Source organism: Pogona vitticeps, chromosome 3, assembly GCF_051106095.1.
Source record: "Pogona vitticeps strain Pit_001003342236 chromosome 3, PviZW2.1, whole genome shotgun sequence".
In the NCBI taxonomy this organism is placed as follows: Eukaryota; Metazoa; Chordata; class Lepidosauria; order Squamata; family Agamidae; genus Pogona; species Pogona vitticeps.
The window spans coordinates 91,490,429-91,507,600 of NC_135785.1; the positions used below are offsets into that span (position 1 = coordinate 91,490,429).

The 17,172-nt window shown below is 40.5% G+C and overlaps 1 long non-coding RNA gene across 1 annotated transcript in view; it reads left to right on the top strand.

Annotated features, from left to right (window-relative positions):
- The window catches only part of LOC140705490 (uncharacterized), a 64,835-nt gene extending 48,196 nt beyond the window's left edge, over window positions 1-16,639 (top strand). The window contains exon 3 of the long non-coding RNA XR_013544014.1: window positions 16,341-16,639. This is a non-coding gene — a long non-coding RNA (uncharacterized LOC140705490). The remainder of the gene's footprint in view (window positions 1-16,340) is intronic.
- The last annotated feature ends 533 nt before the right edge of the window (window positions 16,640-17,172 follow it).

Here is a 17,172-nt window from a genome sequence, read left to right on the forward strand (position 1 = left end):
AACGGAGGCCTGTTTGGCCACCAATATGCTTGCGTGAAACTTCAGAGACATAGAGCCATCTGCAGACAAAAAAGAGCAATTACATTCTATAGTTTGTAATTTTGCCTCAAGATGGCTGCCTTAAGGTGGCTTTGAACACAGTTTGTGCCCAAGGGGTGGGCTCGCCAGGGATTACCTAACCTCCAGACAAGGCAATGCCCCACAGGATTCATAGCAAATATTGTCTTGCATACATGGTAGATAATATGGTGCATATCAGTTTTGATGTATGGTACCATTTTATGGAGTGTCTCTGATTCGGATGCCCAATGTGGGCTAGTGGATAGAATAATGGACTAGAGCTATTAGTGTTTGCTCCAGCTTGATGACACTGAACAGACACAATGGCATGTTGGAGCCTGGAGGCAACCCCAGCTGTAGCAATATGAAACACTGAAAATATTGAAATCCTCAGCCTTTGAATAAATGGCAAGTACAACAAATGTGGTGTTTGATTTCCTGCCTCATAATATGTACATTTCTTCCTGCCCCCATCCTAGACTAACTCATAAGGGAGATGCAGTCACCTTGGCAACAGCTTTCCTGGCGGAACTTTGAAAGTCCAGAATCTGACCTTTTTCTAAACTGAGAAAGATACAGAATTGCCCCGCCCTCCCCCAAAAAAGAAGTGCCACAGAAAGATAATGCAAGGCAACTGTCTCTGCACTTTGTTGCATGGGCTTTTATAGCCTTCATCTTATGAGAGGTGAGAGCTACAGTGATGCAGAGACACACTGCCCAGAAATCTAGGATGTTTCTGTTACCCTCCAGAGGTGGGAAATGTTACAATCAATCAATCAGTCGTCTTTGGGTATTCTTGTGTTTCATCCCCGTATTTTGCTTTGAGAGTCTCCTTCTGTCAGTCTGATCAATTCCTCTGGGCAGTAGGACCCTGTTGCAGCAGAACCCCACATCACGCCTGTCCATCATGGGAAGCGCAAGGGGAGGAGCCAATGAGAAGACAGGAGGGGCGGAACAAAAAGAACAGTTAGACAGTTAGGCAGACAGTTAGGGAAGAGAGTTGGAGGAAAGAGGTTGCAGATAGGGAATTGAAGAGAGAGTTAGGAGACTGTATTGAGAAAGTTAAGAAAGAATGTTGGACAGAATAGGAAAGAGTTTAGAAGTATATAGGCATCCTTCAGTCTAGAGAGACTATGGTAACATGCTCTGAATCGAGGAGTGTCCTCTCCAGAGCATGAAGCCTGGGTAAAGTAATATGGAGGATAAGCTGTTACCCAAGCAGCAGATCCCCCCTCTCCACATTGCTGAAATGGTCCAATGGAAAGGCAAGAGCCAATACAACTGGTTCCAGCAACGTCGCAGGAGTTGGCAGAACGACACGAGCTGCCTTTGGGACTCCAGCTCCGGATTTTGCCTCGAGGTTAACTCCTGAAGCCTTTTCCATGAGTGGATATAGCCACAAGGCAGTGGAGGTTTGAAATCGGAGTTTTCCTTCTCCTAGATGGGCTGCCTTCCATGGCTGAACAAGTCCCACCTACCCGGCCCGCTCTTTAATAGTGTGAAAGTATGATCTGACCCTTAAAACTTTCCTGCCTCCCAGGCTTATGCAAAGCTAATTGGCTTTCCTATTTACCATATTAAGGCCAGAGATACAATTTGAGGCATCCATGTATAGAGAATATATATATCGTCAAAGAAATATTATAACAGCGAATAAAAAACAAACAAACCCAACGTGAAAACAAATGATATTTAATGAATAAGTCTAAACATCTGTGATTTACTCCTGTGATTTGCATGACATTTATAAAATCAATAAATCTGTTGAATTGGCAGCACGTGTCTAAGATCTATTTGGTATTAAGGGGATAATACCTGGAGGCAGTGTGAAGTGAGGACAGACATCTAGAGGGTGGACTTGTGTTTAAGGCAAAATAAACAAAGGACATGGGGTGTATGTCACACCTATTATCTTCAGGATCAATATCCATGAATTCATTTATCCACTGACTGTAACTCAAAGCATAACAAGGAGTACTAGACTTTCCCACTATAGATTTTAATCAACTTTCATAACAATTGACAGGACCATCTAATCCTAGGGACCTAATCCTAGGGCACATTTTACATCAGGCTCTCCAATCACTGTACTTTGAGATTAATCAAAGAGGGACCAGGAGATGACCATTTGTGTAAAATCCCATATGTCAACCAGATATTTTATAATACCATAGCACCAAGCATTATGATATCAAAAGTCTATGGTCTTCACCTTCTTGTGTATGAATCGAGGCTGTAAAATGTAAAGTGTATGGGCTGGACTCATTGATCCATAGGGTCCCTTCCAGATCTGCAGTTCTAAGATTATTATTAAGTGAAATTTATCCCTCCTCCCCACCAAGAACCAAGAAATAATGTCAAGAGGGAGAGGGAAAATCCTCCTCCAACTTTAATATGACCGCTAGCAGGATGTTGTTCCTGAATGCAATATATGCGCACATCAAGCCTATATTTCCATCCAGTAGAAATGGTTCTTATTCATTTCAGTTAATGGATATTATTCTTTTCCCTCTGGATGTACAGGAAAGGAGAAATCTGCGTCACAAAATGTTTACATGATTGATTGATTTGGAAGAGTTATAAACATGAGATGTAACTCCCAGTCATGCTGCACATTTTAAGAGCCATCTAAACGAACAACAACTCCAGCCTGATGAATCACCCATCAAAGACACTGGGGATTTCAAAAGCAAAATACAATATTGCTTTCAAAATTTTTCATATTGTTTTCTAACATTTTTATCTGCCTCGAGCTTCCAAGGGGTGGGGTGGAGAAATGAATTAATACATCTGTTTTAGAGACCAGAAATTGAGATTTGGTTGTAAAAAAATAGGAAGGTTAAGTATGGGCTCTACTAAGCATTTGTCCTGCTGTTTGGTCCACTTTGGGGACAGTTTGTTTTACTTTTTTTTTTTCAGTGATCACACAGTGTAATAACTGAAGTGAACCAAATCATTCTGTCTGCAGCTTTTTGAGTACCTGTCAGGGGCTTCTATTTGTGTGTGTGTGTGGGGGGATCAATCTGTTTTGGCCCATTTCCAGCATGTCTGATCACTGAGAATGGACCAAAAGTGAGCCTTCCTGGCTGTCAAGGCTCCTTCGACTGGAATATTGTGAAGTGGCTTAATTGCACATGGACTTCTTCACTGTGGGCAGGTTCTTGACTGACACTTTAGACAAACCAAAGAAAATATTTTTTTTAAAGTGATACAGTGCCTCAGGGAGTCTACCAGAGAATCTTAAGGAACCAACTTCCTCTATCCCTAAACTGAGGAAAAGGGGAAGTGTTCCATTTGCCAATATCCTGAGGTGGCTTGCTTATTAAGCCACTTGATGATATCAGACGTCAGATCAAATAGGATTGCCATTTGGATGTGAGGATCATACCAAGTGGCATATTTCACCCTCACCTGATTCCAAGTGACCTTATTTAGCCCACACCAACTCACTCCAAAATAGCTAGTGTAGATGAGCTCTGTAATTCATTACTCTCAAAGGAGTTCAGAGTAAACCTCACATTTTTTTTATTTTCACAGCAATCTTGCATATTAGGCCGACATAGTGAAGTAATTTACTGGAGAAGGACACCCAATGAATTGCATGGGGAGGGGACTTGTTGCAAAGTATATGGAGATGAACACAGATTGCAGTTCTGTATATATTTACATGGAAATACAGTAAGTCTGTTGCAAGGTGCCCCAATAGCTCACTGAGTTAGCTATTTGGCTGCAGAGCCAGAGGTTGAGAGTTTAACTCCCCGCTGTACATTCCAGAAGAGCTCCTGTGTGGAGCCTGGAATAAACTGGACACAGTCCCAGGATGCCCTCAGAAGAAGGGAATGGTAAACAACTTCTGGGTACTTTCTACTTAGAACCCTGTAAAGGGTTAACCGTTAGTCAGAATTGACTTGTTGACTTACAGTTATTATAAGTTCTTTGCCTCTGGATATCAACATTAAACAAACATAGGATTTTGCTATGAATCTTGTTACCCACTATACACTTAGTAGGAAGCTCCTGCCAACACAATTACAGTGGTGCCTCGCTTTGCGATGGACTTTTGGCCATCGCTGGAGCGATCGCTCTATGGCTAAAATTCGCTTTGCGATGATCGCGGGGAAGCGATCATGGCAAAGCGAACTTTTTTAAGCAGCTGATCGGTGGTTCCAAAATGGCCACCGCTGTTTTGCCTCGCTGTAGAGGCACCCAAAATGGCTGCCGCTATGGAGGAATTTCGCTTTAAGGTAAGTTTTTAGCCCATAGGAATGTATTAAACGCGTTTTAATACGTTCCTATGGGCTTTTTAAAATCATTTAGCGATTAAATCACTTAGCGATGTTTTTTCCTGCATGAATTAACATCGCTAAGTGAGTTACCACTGTTTGATGCATGCACCTGTACAACACCCAAGCCTACAACCATGTTTCATTTGAACTTCATACTTTGGAGTTTATATTTAAAATGTTTCATGTATTATATATATATATATATATTTAAAAGTATAATGTATAAAGCAGCCTGAAGTCTCAAATTGGTTTTAAAACTGTATTGTCCCTGTTGTTATAGTACTGGAGAGATATGTAACTCATTGTTATTGCTAATTATAACACTGACAAAGCAAGCCAGTACTGTACCTTTTAGGTAACTTTCCATAACCTTTTTGGTGGGAGAAGGGATCAACAGCTTTAGGAATATCTCACATTAGATCTTTTTATTTCGCTGAATTTTGGTTGTATAAACTAGAGATGTGCATTTATTTTAAATAAGATAAAATAGAATTGAATTGAATTTGGAAATATTCGGAATTCACTGAATAATGCTGTGTTTGAATATTTCCTAATATATCTGTATCTGAATATTTATAATAATCATTCCTAATATTCAGAGTCCCATTTACTCCTATACTGTATATTATAAAGCAAAAGGCTAGGTTTCAGCTTGCAAGAGGAAGAAGTGAAAGTGAAATCTGTTTCCCAGGCATCCTGGGTGATTTCTTTAGTAATGAAATGTAAAGATGCTCTGGCACCAAAGTTAGTTGGGGGCAGAGAACTCAGTGTCTCCTGATTGGGTTGCCATGGTTTTCCCAAGGGGGGGGGGCTGCTGAGGTGAGAGCAAAACTTGTAAATGACATACACCTGCACTAATAAAATGTAGAAGCAGGCACAGACACCAGCAGGTTTTGTTTTCACATTGGTTCTTTCCAATTGAAAGGTGGGTATAGCTACTTATAAACCCACTGAATGTTTGCTGTTAGGATGTGCGGCCAGATTTCTTTTTTCAAAAGTTGAATTAGATTTGGCTACGAACCAGCCAAATCTACGAAGCAGCCGAATCACTGGAAGGACAGATCCTGAAGCTGAGGCTCCAATACTTTGACAATCTCATGAGAAGAGAAGAGTTCCTGGAAAAGACCCTGATGTTGGGAAAGTGTGAGGGCAAGAGGAGAAGGGGACGACAGAGGACGATATGGTCGGACAGTGTCATCAAAGCTACCAACATGAATTTGACAAAACTACGGGAGGCAGTGGAAGATAGGAGGGCCTGGTGTGCTCTGATCCATGGGGTCACGAAGAGTCGGACATGACTGAACGATTAAACAACAACAATGAACTAGCTGTATTCCGGCCTCTCTGTGGTGGAGGTAACGACTTTACAAAAATAAAAATTGCCTTCCCAGTTGAAATCCCTCTTCTATCTAGTCCCTCTCTCTAACAGTAACTATTCGTTTGCTTGCCAGAAGCTCAATTTGATCCAGAAAAAAGACAGCATTTCTTACTCAGTAGTGTGATGTTTAGATGCATTAATGCTTTGACTGGGTTTTTAGCAGTACTTGTGGTTTCCATTTCTCATAGTGGACTTTGTTCCTTTTTAATATTTGTATACTTATTGTTTTTAGATTTTATAGTGTCTTTTAATGATGGAAGCTCCTCCTTATACTCATTGTTCTTAGCTTCAAATATTGACTTTTAATAACTGTTTTCAGCTTTAAATATTGTCTTCCAGTGATGTAAGCTGCCCTGGGTCCTTTTAAGGAGAAAGGTGGAGTAAAAATATTTTAAATAAATAAAAAAATAATAGTCAAAAATCCAGTAGTAAACCACTAGTGTAGCCCACTGAATCAATGGAACCTACAAAGATCACTCACCAAATCCACTCTGATTCAATGGACGTTTTCTAGTTCCATTTTACTAGTGAATTTCAGCAATTACTTGGAAAGTCGTGGTAGGAAGGGGTGAGAATTTTATTTCAGTTCATAATTGAGTTCTTTATGAGTTTGCCTATTTCTTCATGTTTCAGATAGAAAAACTTTGGATTTTCAAAATAAAATGTCAGAGAAACCAAAACAGACAGATTTATTCATCATAAGAAACTAGGGCTGGGAAATTTACGACCCTCTAGCTCTTACTGGACTATTAACAACCATTATCCCTCACTTTGACCAAACTGACTAGTGCATATGGGCACTGCAGTCCAACAACATCTGAAACATCACATTTTCCTCACCTTACTATAGCCAGGCAGCATATCTTCAGTACAGGATTTTTCTCACACTCATTTCAGTTTAATAAATCTGTTAAACAGTTCAGATTAATGCAATTAATAAATTATACCAGAGATCTGGTATATAGAAGGAAGAAAGCCTGGGAGTCTTTTTTTTTTTTTCATGGCTTCAAAACTCATAAAACTACGTAGTGCTGCAACAGTATCTCGGTGAGGGAGACTCAAATGTGCCTTCCCATCAAGAGACACCTTCAGTCTTGGTGGCTCTAGCAATCCTTGCTGTATGACTGGCAATCGGCCTAGCCAATCAATCTGTCTCCATTACTTACCAAGAACCTCTTTAAAAGCAGGAAGTTTCTAATCTGATGTACTTCGTCGGGTATCACATTTAATTTCCCTTCCATTAAAGTTCAAATAACCGTAGAAATGTCAAGAATGCATGAAGTTTACTTTTATGAGGTGCTGGGAAACATCTAACACAGAAGACTACATCTGAATTCTTCTGGACAGCACAGTTATCTTGCAGGAAATAAGAGGCAAATCCTTAAGGAACTGCAGATAATTTACTTGCTCTTTGAAAGGCAATAGGTGAGGGGATGATATTGCTGACAACAGTTACACTCCAGGACAGACTAGTTTACCCACTTTGTGCTATTTGACTTATATGTTAATCTGGGCTTTTTCAAGAGCAAAATATCTCAGCAAAACAACAAAAATATACTTTATCTTGCTGTCTGCAGGCTAACAGATCTTTCCAGGGATCAGATGTGCTCATTGTAGCAACAAGGTAGAGAAAAACTTTCTCTGAAGTAGACCTAATTTCCCCAAACAGGGGTGTTTAATGCATACTTGTCATGTGAATTTCAACTGAGGTTTTTTTAAGTTGGTTTAGTACTATTAAAATCTGCCAGTTCTATTTTTTTTCCTAAAAATCCCATATTCTATCAATCCTGAATATGTAAACATTTGAGAATTCTGGCAATTTAAAAAAAAAATGTACTAAAACACCTCCCCCACCCCCTCAATTTCAGTAGCTGAAACCATGCTTCTTCCATCACAGCAAAGACCATGTCGTATCGGCCACCTTGTTGGTATTACAGATGGCAGCTTCTCAGAAGAAAGGATACAGCAACTTTTATTTGATGGTTGACGATCTATTCTCAATGGGAGCCATATGGCCCTGGGGACGGGGGGAGGGAGCTGGAACATTTGAAGGAGGCCACATACTGGAAATAATTCTTCACACACCGCCTTATAAGGTTTGTTATATGATTTATACAATCCCGATCAGTCCAATATTATTTCCATATTGTGTTTATGGCTATGGCCAAAAAAGCCATGTTCTTTGATTGATTGATTGATTCATTCATTCATTGACTCATTGATTCATAATATTTTTACCCTGCCTTTCTCCTTAAAAAGGACCTAAGGCTGCTTACATCATTAAAAGACAATATTTAAAGCTAAAAATAACTGAAAGATAGTAAGTATACGAATACCAGAAAGGGTAAAAGGCCACACCGCAACACAATAAACACCCAGACATTTTAGAGCTAAGCAATCAATGCCTTGGCCTGGATGGACAAATTTGAGCATTTCAACTTCTGTTTGGTCCAGATTATAAAGTCAAAGTTCTTTCCATCCTGTTAGTGAATAACATTGTGAGCTTTGATCAATTCTTATAAATAATGAAATGAAGAAAATTAATGAAAATTCCTGGTTGGAGTTTCCTTCTCCCCCCACTCCCTCTACTTTTCTCCTGGCCTGTTACAACCTTACCTCTTATTTACTAGAACAGATATAGCATGAGAAAAGCAGGGTTTAGCTAAACTTGCTGTATAAAACAAGTGCATGTGTAACTGAACTCTGTTGACTCCCACGCGAGGAACAAATTTAGCCCAACTAGTTTCCATGCCTCTTTCCATACCATTTCATGGATTTTCCCCGTCCATCTTTCTTTGTTTCCCATGGGGATGCTTTTTACACAAGGAACTAAATTGTATGTGCTTCCCAGTAGAGCTTGAACTGTGCACCAGCTGCCTGCTGTGCTGTTCTTTTTTGTCCTCTTTGGGAGACAGAGGGGGCTGCATGCAAGTCAATAAGAGTAACAAAAAAATTGAAGCCTTTTTTGACACCTACTTCAGAAGGAACATAGAAAACTAGTAAAGCAGCAGGAATGAGAAGAAAGCAAATGGCAAATTTATACAAGGATTAGAAGAATCTGGAAGGGTTGTGGAAAGTGGGTACCAATAACACAATATAATGAAAAGGACCAAGGAACAGAACAGCTGCCTCTGTGTTAAACTAGATGCCACATTAAATATATCATATGCAAAGAAGACTTGGTTTTTTAAAAATTTGCAACCAGCACATGGGACCCAGTCTGGATCAGCGCCACTGCATGGAAGTAGAAGAGGTTTAAATTGCCTCTATAGACAGTTTGTTCTCTTACTTCATTTACAGGTTAAAGAAAATCAGTGCCCATCAACTCTGGATTCCAGTTGATGGCGGGTCCATAGTAAGAATATATTTGAGGGGGGGAACATTTTTTTCTAGATGATGATTGGAAGAAGAAGAACAAATTTTACAAAATTGAAGAACTGTATAGCTCTGTTGGCCCAACCCAGTCTCTGCTCAGACCACCACTAGCTGTCGCAGCTGAACATTGTTATCTGCCATCAGGTCAGAACAGACTTACAGCAACCCTCACAGGGCTTTCAAGGGAAGTGAGCAGCTTTACCAGTTTCACCTCCTCATGTTTCCATCATTCCATCCACTACACCACACTGAGTATGTAGCGGAACATTGAGAAGACAAGACTAATGACTACAGGATAATGGAACAGCTTCAATGTTGACAATAAAAAAAAATTGAAGCTACTCTATAACTTGGTTCAATCATCAGTCAAAATGAGCCAAGAAATCCAAAGAGCACATAAAGTCAGAAGGGGCACTATGCAAGAACTGGAAAAATTGTCAAGTGTAAGAATATATATTACCAAGACCAAAGCCAGTATCATCCATGCTGTGGTATTCCCAGTTGCTACATATGGAAATGAAAGCCATCATCCATCTTGGCTATGGAGACTATAGGAGTTGCCATCTGGCCACATCTGGAGGGCCATATGCTGCCCCCCTCTGCTTTTGGTACTTCCAGGTTCTCTCTCTCTCTCCCTCTCCAATTTCTATACCATCACATTAGCACAAGCAGTATCTTGGGCAGTTTACACGAATTACACAAAATTAAAATCACTAACCCTCAATACTCAGAATAACAAATGATTAAACAATACAACAGACAATAATTATATCTAAAATTTTTGAATCCATAAAAATCTAGAACTTTTTTTTAAGAGTTTGAAGGCAGCTTTCAACAATCTGGTCTTTACTATCTTTCTAAAGGTGAGGCAGGAAGGAGCCCGAGAAATCTCTGTCATCATTTTATTCCACAGTCTAGGGGCCATAATAGAAAAGGCATGATTCCTCATATTCACCTTTTTGGCCTCCCTCAGCATGGCCACTTTTAACTGCATGGATTGAGAGGAGTGGGTGAGACAGCTGATTTCTGGGAAAGATGTTCTAAAAAGTATCGAGCTCTTAAATCATTAAAGGATTTATAAGTCACAACCAGCACTTCGAACTGAACATGGAAATATAACAGGGAGCCAATGAAGACACACCAAAACTTGGACATGTGATCAAATTTACAAGTGTCTGGCTGTCATGTTTTGGACCTGCTGAAGTTTCCATACTGTTTTCAAGGGTAGCTCTATATAGAGAGTATTACAGTAGTCTATTTTTGACATTACCAATGTGTGAACCACTGTTGCTAGGCATTTCCTATCTACATAGGGGTGCAACTGAGCAATCAACCAAAGCTGACAGAAAGTACTCTTGACCATAGCAGACATTTGAGCCCCCACAGAGAGTGCTAGGTCCAAGAGTACTCCCAAACTGCAGACCCAATCCTTCAGGAGGAGTGTAGCCCCTTCAATGCCATGTCAGTATCCCTCTAACCAGTCCAATGATCCTCCCAGCAGTAGAATTCCTGTCTTATCTAGATTCAGTTTTAGTTCATTGGTCCTCATCCAATCCACTATTGAAAATAGGCAGCGCTCAAGGACCTGCGCTGCATAATCTGTAGATGAAGGAAAACAGAGATAGAGCTGTGTATCACCATCATACTGGTAACAGCATATCTCTGTATGACTTCTTCCAGCAGCTTCATAGAGATGTTGCAGAGCATTGGGAGATGGTCAACTCTGTGGGATCCATAACAGAGGTCCCAGTGGATGGACATGACATTTCCAAGCTGTATCATCTGGGACGGCCCATGAAGAAAGGACTGGAACCACAGAAGTATGGAGCCTCAATCCCTAAATTTGATAGTCATTCCAGAAGGATACTCTGGTTGAAGATACCAAAAGCCACAGAAAGATTCAGGAGGTCCAGCAGGGTTATAATCCCCCTGTCTGTCTCCCTTAGGAGATCATCTTGCAGGGCAACCAGTACTGTTTCAATGCCATGTTGCAGTCTGAACCTCAGTTCAAATGGATTCAGACTATTAGTTTCTTCCAAGATTGCTTGCAACTGGCTGGCTACCATCAGGCTTCCTATGACTTCAGCACATTTATCCACTGAACTGGATTGGGGTGTATGGCTCATTTAAACTTTTGGACTTCTTTAATCTTCACTAGTCTTTTAGTACAGTGGTGCTTCGACTTACGAACTTAATTGGTTCCGGAACTCCAGTTGTAACTTGAAATGGTTGTAAATTGAAGCACCATTTCCCATAGGAATGCATTGAAACACAATTAATCCATTCTGGCTGAAGGAAAAAAATCACCAAAACACACACACACACACAAACACAACCACTGCAAGATCCATCGGAAACGCGATTAATTTGTTCCAGCCAAAGGAGGGGGGGGGAAGCAAACAAACTGTGCAAGACCCATCAGAAATGCAAAAAAGCAAAGCAGAAAGCAAACAAACTGTACAAGACCCTTCGGAAATGGGGGGGAACCCCAAAATGCAAACAAACCCCGCAAGACCCATCAGAAATGGGGGAAAAAAACACCAAACAAATATGCCCTGCAAGACCCATCACAGCATAGAAACATAATCCCACCACCCAGCCCAAAACCACGCTGCAAACCCCACCCAGAACAGTTTTTAAAAAGCAGAAAGCAGAACCTTACCTTACCAGGCAGTCCAAAGCCTCCTCCAATCACACACTCTTGTTGGGGCAAAAGAGCTACAAAGAAGTAGCCTCTTCGCCACCAATGGTTAGCTATTTGAATTTCCCACCTTTCCCTCCTGCCTTTTTCTTGTTGTAATTCAAAGCTCCAGCCATAAGTTGAAGCAAAATTTTGTGGCCAGAGCTGGTTGTAACTCGAAATGGTCGTATATCAGGATGTTCGTAAGTCAAGGCACCACTGTAACAGGATGTCACTCGCCTACCAATGTTTTTTACAGGAATTTTCACTCATCCTTCATCTGGACATTTTTATAAGGTATGCATTTGGGGTTTTTGTGTTAGTTGTTACATCACTCATAATTTCAGAAGACAGTGTGAAACTGGAAAGGGAACTGAGTTAGCCAGGGAGAGCATATTATCTGTTTCACAGAAGAAAGATTGGATTTGGTAGTAAATTGAGAGCTTTCAGGGGAAATCTTGAATGCCATTCCTTGGCACTAATAGCAACTAGGTAAGGGGCTTCTTGAATGCTTTTATTGCTTCTTGAGAATTATTAAGGCTGACTAAAAGGGTCAAATCAGGGGTGTCCGCATGAAGCATATTTCTTTTACAAACAAACCACTACCAGCCTATTTTAAGTTTCCTTTTTATAATGGAACTGACTTAGGATAGCTAAAACCAAGATCCATTGTGTCTCTTTCACAGTCTAGGGGCCATAATAGAAAAGGCGTGATTCCTAATATTCACCATTTTGACCTTCCTCGGTGTGGGATTTAAGAGAGATTTAAGATAGAAAGGTTGCATATAGATGTAACATTAAATTATAGCTTAGTGTTATAAGAAAAAGGCTAGTCTTTTTCTGGATTTGCAGGTTTCCCACAATAAGGTAAGAACAGGTCAAAAGCTTACCTGACCCAACATTCTGTCCCCACACTGGCAGACCAGATGTCTTTGAGAGCTTGGAAACACACTAGCAGCACATGAGGACTATAGCAGTTTCCTGGTCACATTCCCAAGAAACTGGTTTTGATGCATATTGCATATAAGTATCACGATTAGGGGGAGGATTTCTATGGTATGTCGTATTTTTTCCCCTGCAACCCATGTTTTAGCTTATGGGTGGGTTTGAACATGTTTATGAGTAATTTGGTGAGAAAAGCCAGATTATTCATAGACATGTTTGAACTTGTTTATGGGTTCAAATGTAGGTTGAAGAGAAAATGTGAAATGTCGTAGAAATCCTTATGATTAATAGCCATTGGTAGCCTTATTCTCCATGAATTCAGAAAGCTGTAGAGTCAATTATCATCACATTTTGTCCCATCTTTGTGAGTGACATATACAGTGACCTCCAAGAGTCAGGGCTTGTCTTATAGATGGGGAATGTTGTGGTTTGCTTAGCTTGTGTCTCTTTTGCTGATGCAGCTATGCTCAGCATCACTTCTTCTGGAATAATCCAATAAATTTTAATCCTTTCCTTCTCCTATTGCTGTAACAGGGATATCCTGCCAGCCATGAAGATCAGCCCAGGAGAACGCTTGTGTGATCCCATTCAGTCTGTGTTCAGACTGAATGGCCAGCCAGACACTCCGTCATGAGTCTTTCAGGGATGTCTCTTGCACATTCAGGTTCAGACATTGAATTACAGTATTACCAAAAAAAATCTGTTCTTTGCATTATTTTGTGCAACCCTTTCCCCTGGAAGACTTTTTCAAGGCAGTGGTTTCCAAACATGGACTCAAGATGCTGCAAGGGCTTCAGGTCCTCAGCATGAAACCACCCTATGCTCGTCATGAAAGAGCAGGAAGAGGTTTTGCAACTAGCTTCAGTTCCTCCCAAATCAAACCATGTTTTAGCAGCCAGCAATAAAACAAAACAGTTGCAACAAGAACAGCAAAACTTCACTTCTGTCTCTTCCACTGATTTTATTCCATGTCTGACTGTCTCTCCAGGCCCAACCCAAGAAAGCAATGGGTTTGTGTCTAGTAATTAGTATCTCCATTCCAGTGAAAGCCACCAGTGTCCATTGATTTCATTTTTGTTTTGATATTACATGAAGATATCTAAATGGCTGACATTCTATTGCACGTGGCATACTGTAAGGTTAACTCTGTGGAAGATCACAGGGAGTTGATGTCCAGGCAATCTGTATTGTGTACCTTATTGCACAATTGATTGCTCAACTGATTGTGGAACTGCGGCTGTGGAATGGCTTCTGAAATATAAATTTTACCTTGGCACAAATTTTGCAACTGCCTGCACAACTTTGAGGCATAGCTACACAACAGAATTTTGACTAATATGATATACCAATATTAATCTAGTAAACCTTTTCAGATCTAGATACTGATACTAGACCTAGAGCTTGGTGGCGGATGACATTGGCAATTACAGGCCTGTCACCAATGTTTCTTTCCTTAGCAAAGTGGTAGAGAGGGTGGTGGCAGATCAGCTTCAGGCCCTTCTGGATGAAACCAATGCCCTGGATCCATTTCAATTGGGCTTCAGGCTGTGCCATGGTACAGAAATGGCACTGCTCGAACTGTTTGATGACCTGTTGAGGGAGGCCGACAGGGGCAAAATGTCTCTTGGTCCTCCTTGACATCTCTGCTGCCTTTGATACCATCAACCATGGTATCCTCCTGGGGAGGCTCTCCGAGTTGGGAATTGGTGGTCTGGCACGTGCCTGGCTCTGATCCTTCTTGGAGGACCATCCTCAGAGAGTACAGCTTGGGGAGAGTGTATCGGTTCCATGGAATCTCAGTAGTGGGATCCCACAGGGCTCGATTATCTCCCCAATGCTGTTTAATATCTACATGAGGCCACTGGGTCAGGTCATCAGGGGACGGGGGGCTTCATATAAGCTCTACATCTCCTTTTTCCCAACAGCAATGGATGCCGTTTTGTCCCTTCAGCGCTGTCTGGAGGCTGTATTGCAGTGGATGCAGGTGAATGGTCTGAGGTTGAACCCGGACAAGATGGAGGTCTTGAGGGTGGGTGGCTCTGCCATTGATGGTTTGGGAAACTCCCTCTCTTTTTGGGGGATGACTTTCACCACAAAGAGTGAGGTTCACAGCTTGGGGGTCTATCTGGATCTGGCGCTTACTATGGAAACCCAGGTAGCGTCGGTGGCCGCACCACCTACTTCCATCTTTGGTGGATTGACCAGCTGCGTTCCTATCTTAATGTTGGGGCACTCACCACTTTGGTCCATGCACTTGTAGTCTTTACATTAGACTACTGCAATGCACCTTACGTGGGACTACCTCTGAGATTGGTGTTGGAGTTTCAAATGGTGCAGAATGCGGCAGCCAGATTTCTCACTGGGGTGAGAAAACGTCAACATATCTCTCCCACTCTGGCTGCCCTGCATTGGCTGCCCATTCATTTCCGCATTGATTTCAAAGTGTTAATGATGACATATATAGCCCTAAATGGTTTAGGACCTCGATATCTAATAACACTTTCTCCCACCTAGATCTACCCAAATCACTCGCTTTAGGCAGGATGGGCAGCTGAGGGGTCTAACACCAAGGGAGGCTCAGAGAGAAAAAACAAGCAATTGGGCCTTCTCGGAAGTGGCCCATCGCCTTTGGAACAATCTTCCCCCAGAAATTTGCTTGGCCCTCTTGCTGGGTGTTTTTAAGAGCAAAGTTAAGACCTGGCTCTTTAGGGAGGCCTTCCCTCCTGTCAATACCTAACTTACTTCATTGCCATCCCTTGTTGTATCATTGTTGTTCTATTTTATATGGTCATTATTTGTATTGTTGTTACCCACCCAAAGTAGACTTCCGTCTAGATGGGCAGGGTATAAACAAACAAATAAACAAACAAACAAACAAATACTCTGAACATAATTCTGCTATACAGTGACTGACATCCAGTAGTAAATCACAACCAGGTATATTCACTTGAATCAGTGGAGATTATGGAGGAGTTATCATCAAATTCACACTGATTCAATTGGCCTACTCTAGTTGTGACTTTCTACTGGAATCCAGCCAATGTATAATTAGGTTCAAGTATCTGTTATACTTTGATATTGGAACTTTAGATAGACTGTGAGCTTAAGCAAGGTACACAAATTCCATAACCTTCTGGAAGTTTTACTTTGTTCTGGAAGTTTTACTTTGTTCAGTTTTTTTCCATATTTGGCAAAACTTTAATCTGAATCTAATGAAAAAAGAATGATTGGCATTATCAACTATTTCTGTGTTCCATTATATACTGCAATAGAACCTTCTTCATAAAAACCTCTGTAGCATTCGAACTCAAGCATTCTTCATATTTCAACATTCCCAAGGTGTTGTTTAAATTAAATAGTTCCTTGCTTAATACTGATGCTAATGGGGATAGATTTCTGACTGTTTTATTTTTTCTGCGAACCATGTTGCCAACACAGCATTCACTATTACATTATCTCACAATATCTGATCTTTTTTATTTCATTATCCATATTGAATCTCATAATGTGTTATCTTTATGCGTACCATTAATTTGTTCATACAGATTTAAAAAACCTAATGCTCCTAACTTTATTTTAGCCAATTTGGTAATTATGTAAATGTATTTTTCTACAGTATTCTGACCGTGCAAAGGAACAACAAATGACCAGTGATTACAGAAGCGTGGTTGAACATCATCTGGACACACCCTTACATCTTGTTAGCATCACTCCTCCCATTGAATTGTTATGGGAAATTCTTTCCTAGCCAGCATTTTCAGGATTTTACACAAAGAGGAGGAAAGAAAGTCAAGAATGGACAATAGAAAATCAATAATAAAGACTATATTTTTATTACAAAAAAGAAACGTGGAATATAACTATGTGATTCAAAATATATTTCATAAGAAATAAATCTCATATGGTTTAATGGGATTTACTCCTTCTTAACTGTGTGTAGAAATACAACTTAAAATGGACAATGGCTGTATTCAGGCATCACAATGAATTTTGGTTTGCCGTGACGGGGTTGAACACAGATCAAGTGAGTAATGAGTGCTTGCTTTTTATCTCCTTCTCCTGAGGTCTAGCTGTGAAAAGAGATAAAGTGTGTGCTTCTGTTTTATATATATAATTATATAAAAAATTATCTGTAGTGTACCTTTTCATTCAAAATTTAAAGTCTGATTAATCTTAGCTATAGTTTGTTCAGGGCATTCATGGTCTGAGTGGGAGAGGGTATCTCATTCCAAAATGGTGTGGCTTCTTCCCTCCATGGATTACAAATAGAGATGGGGACAAATAAAAAAATGGTGATCTGTTTTGATTCGTGATCCATCAAAGTTAATGGATCAATGGATACAAATATACGAATATTCTTAGACAAATTGATGAATTGATCTGTTGATCCATCTTTGCTTTAAATGACTATAAAACTGGACCCGAACCACCTAGAGACACCAATTTTG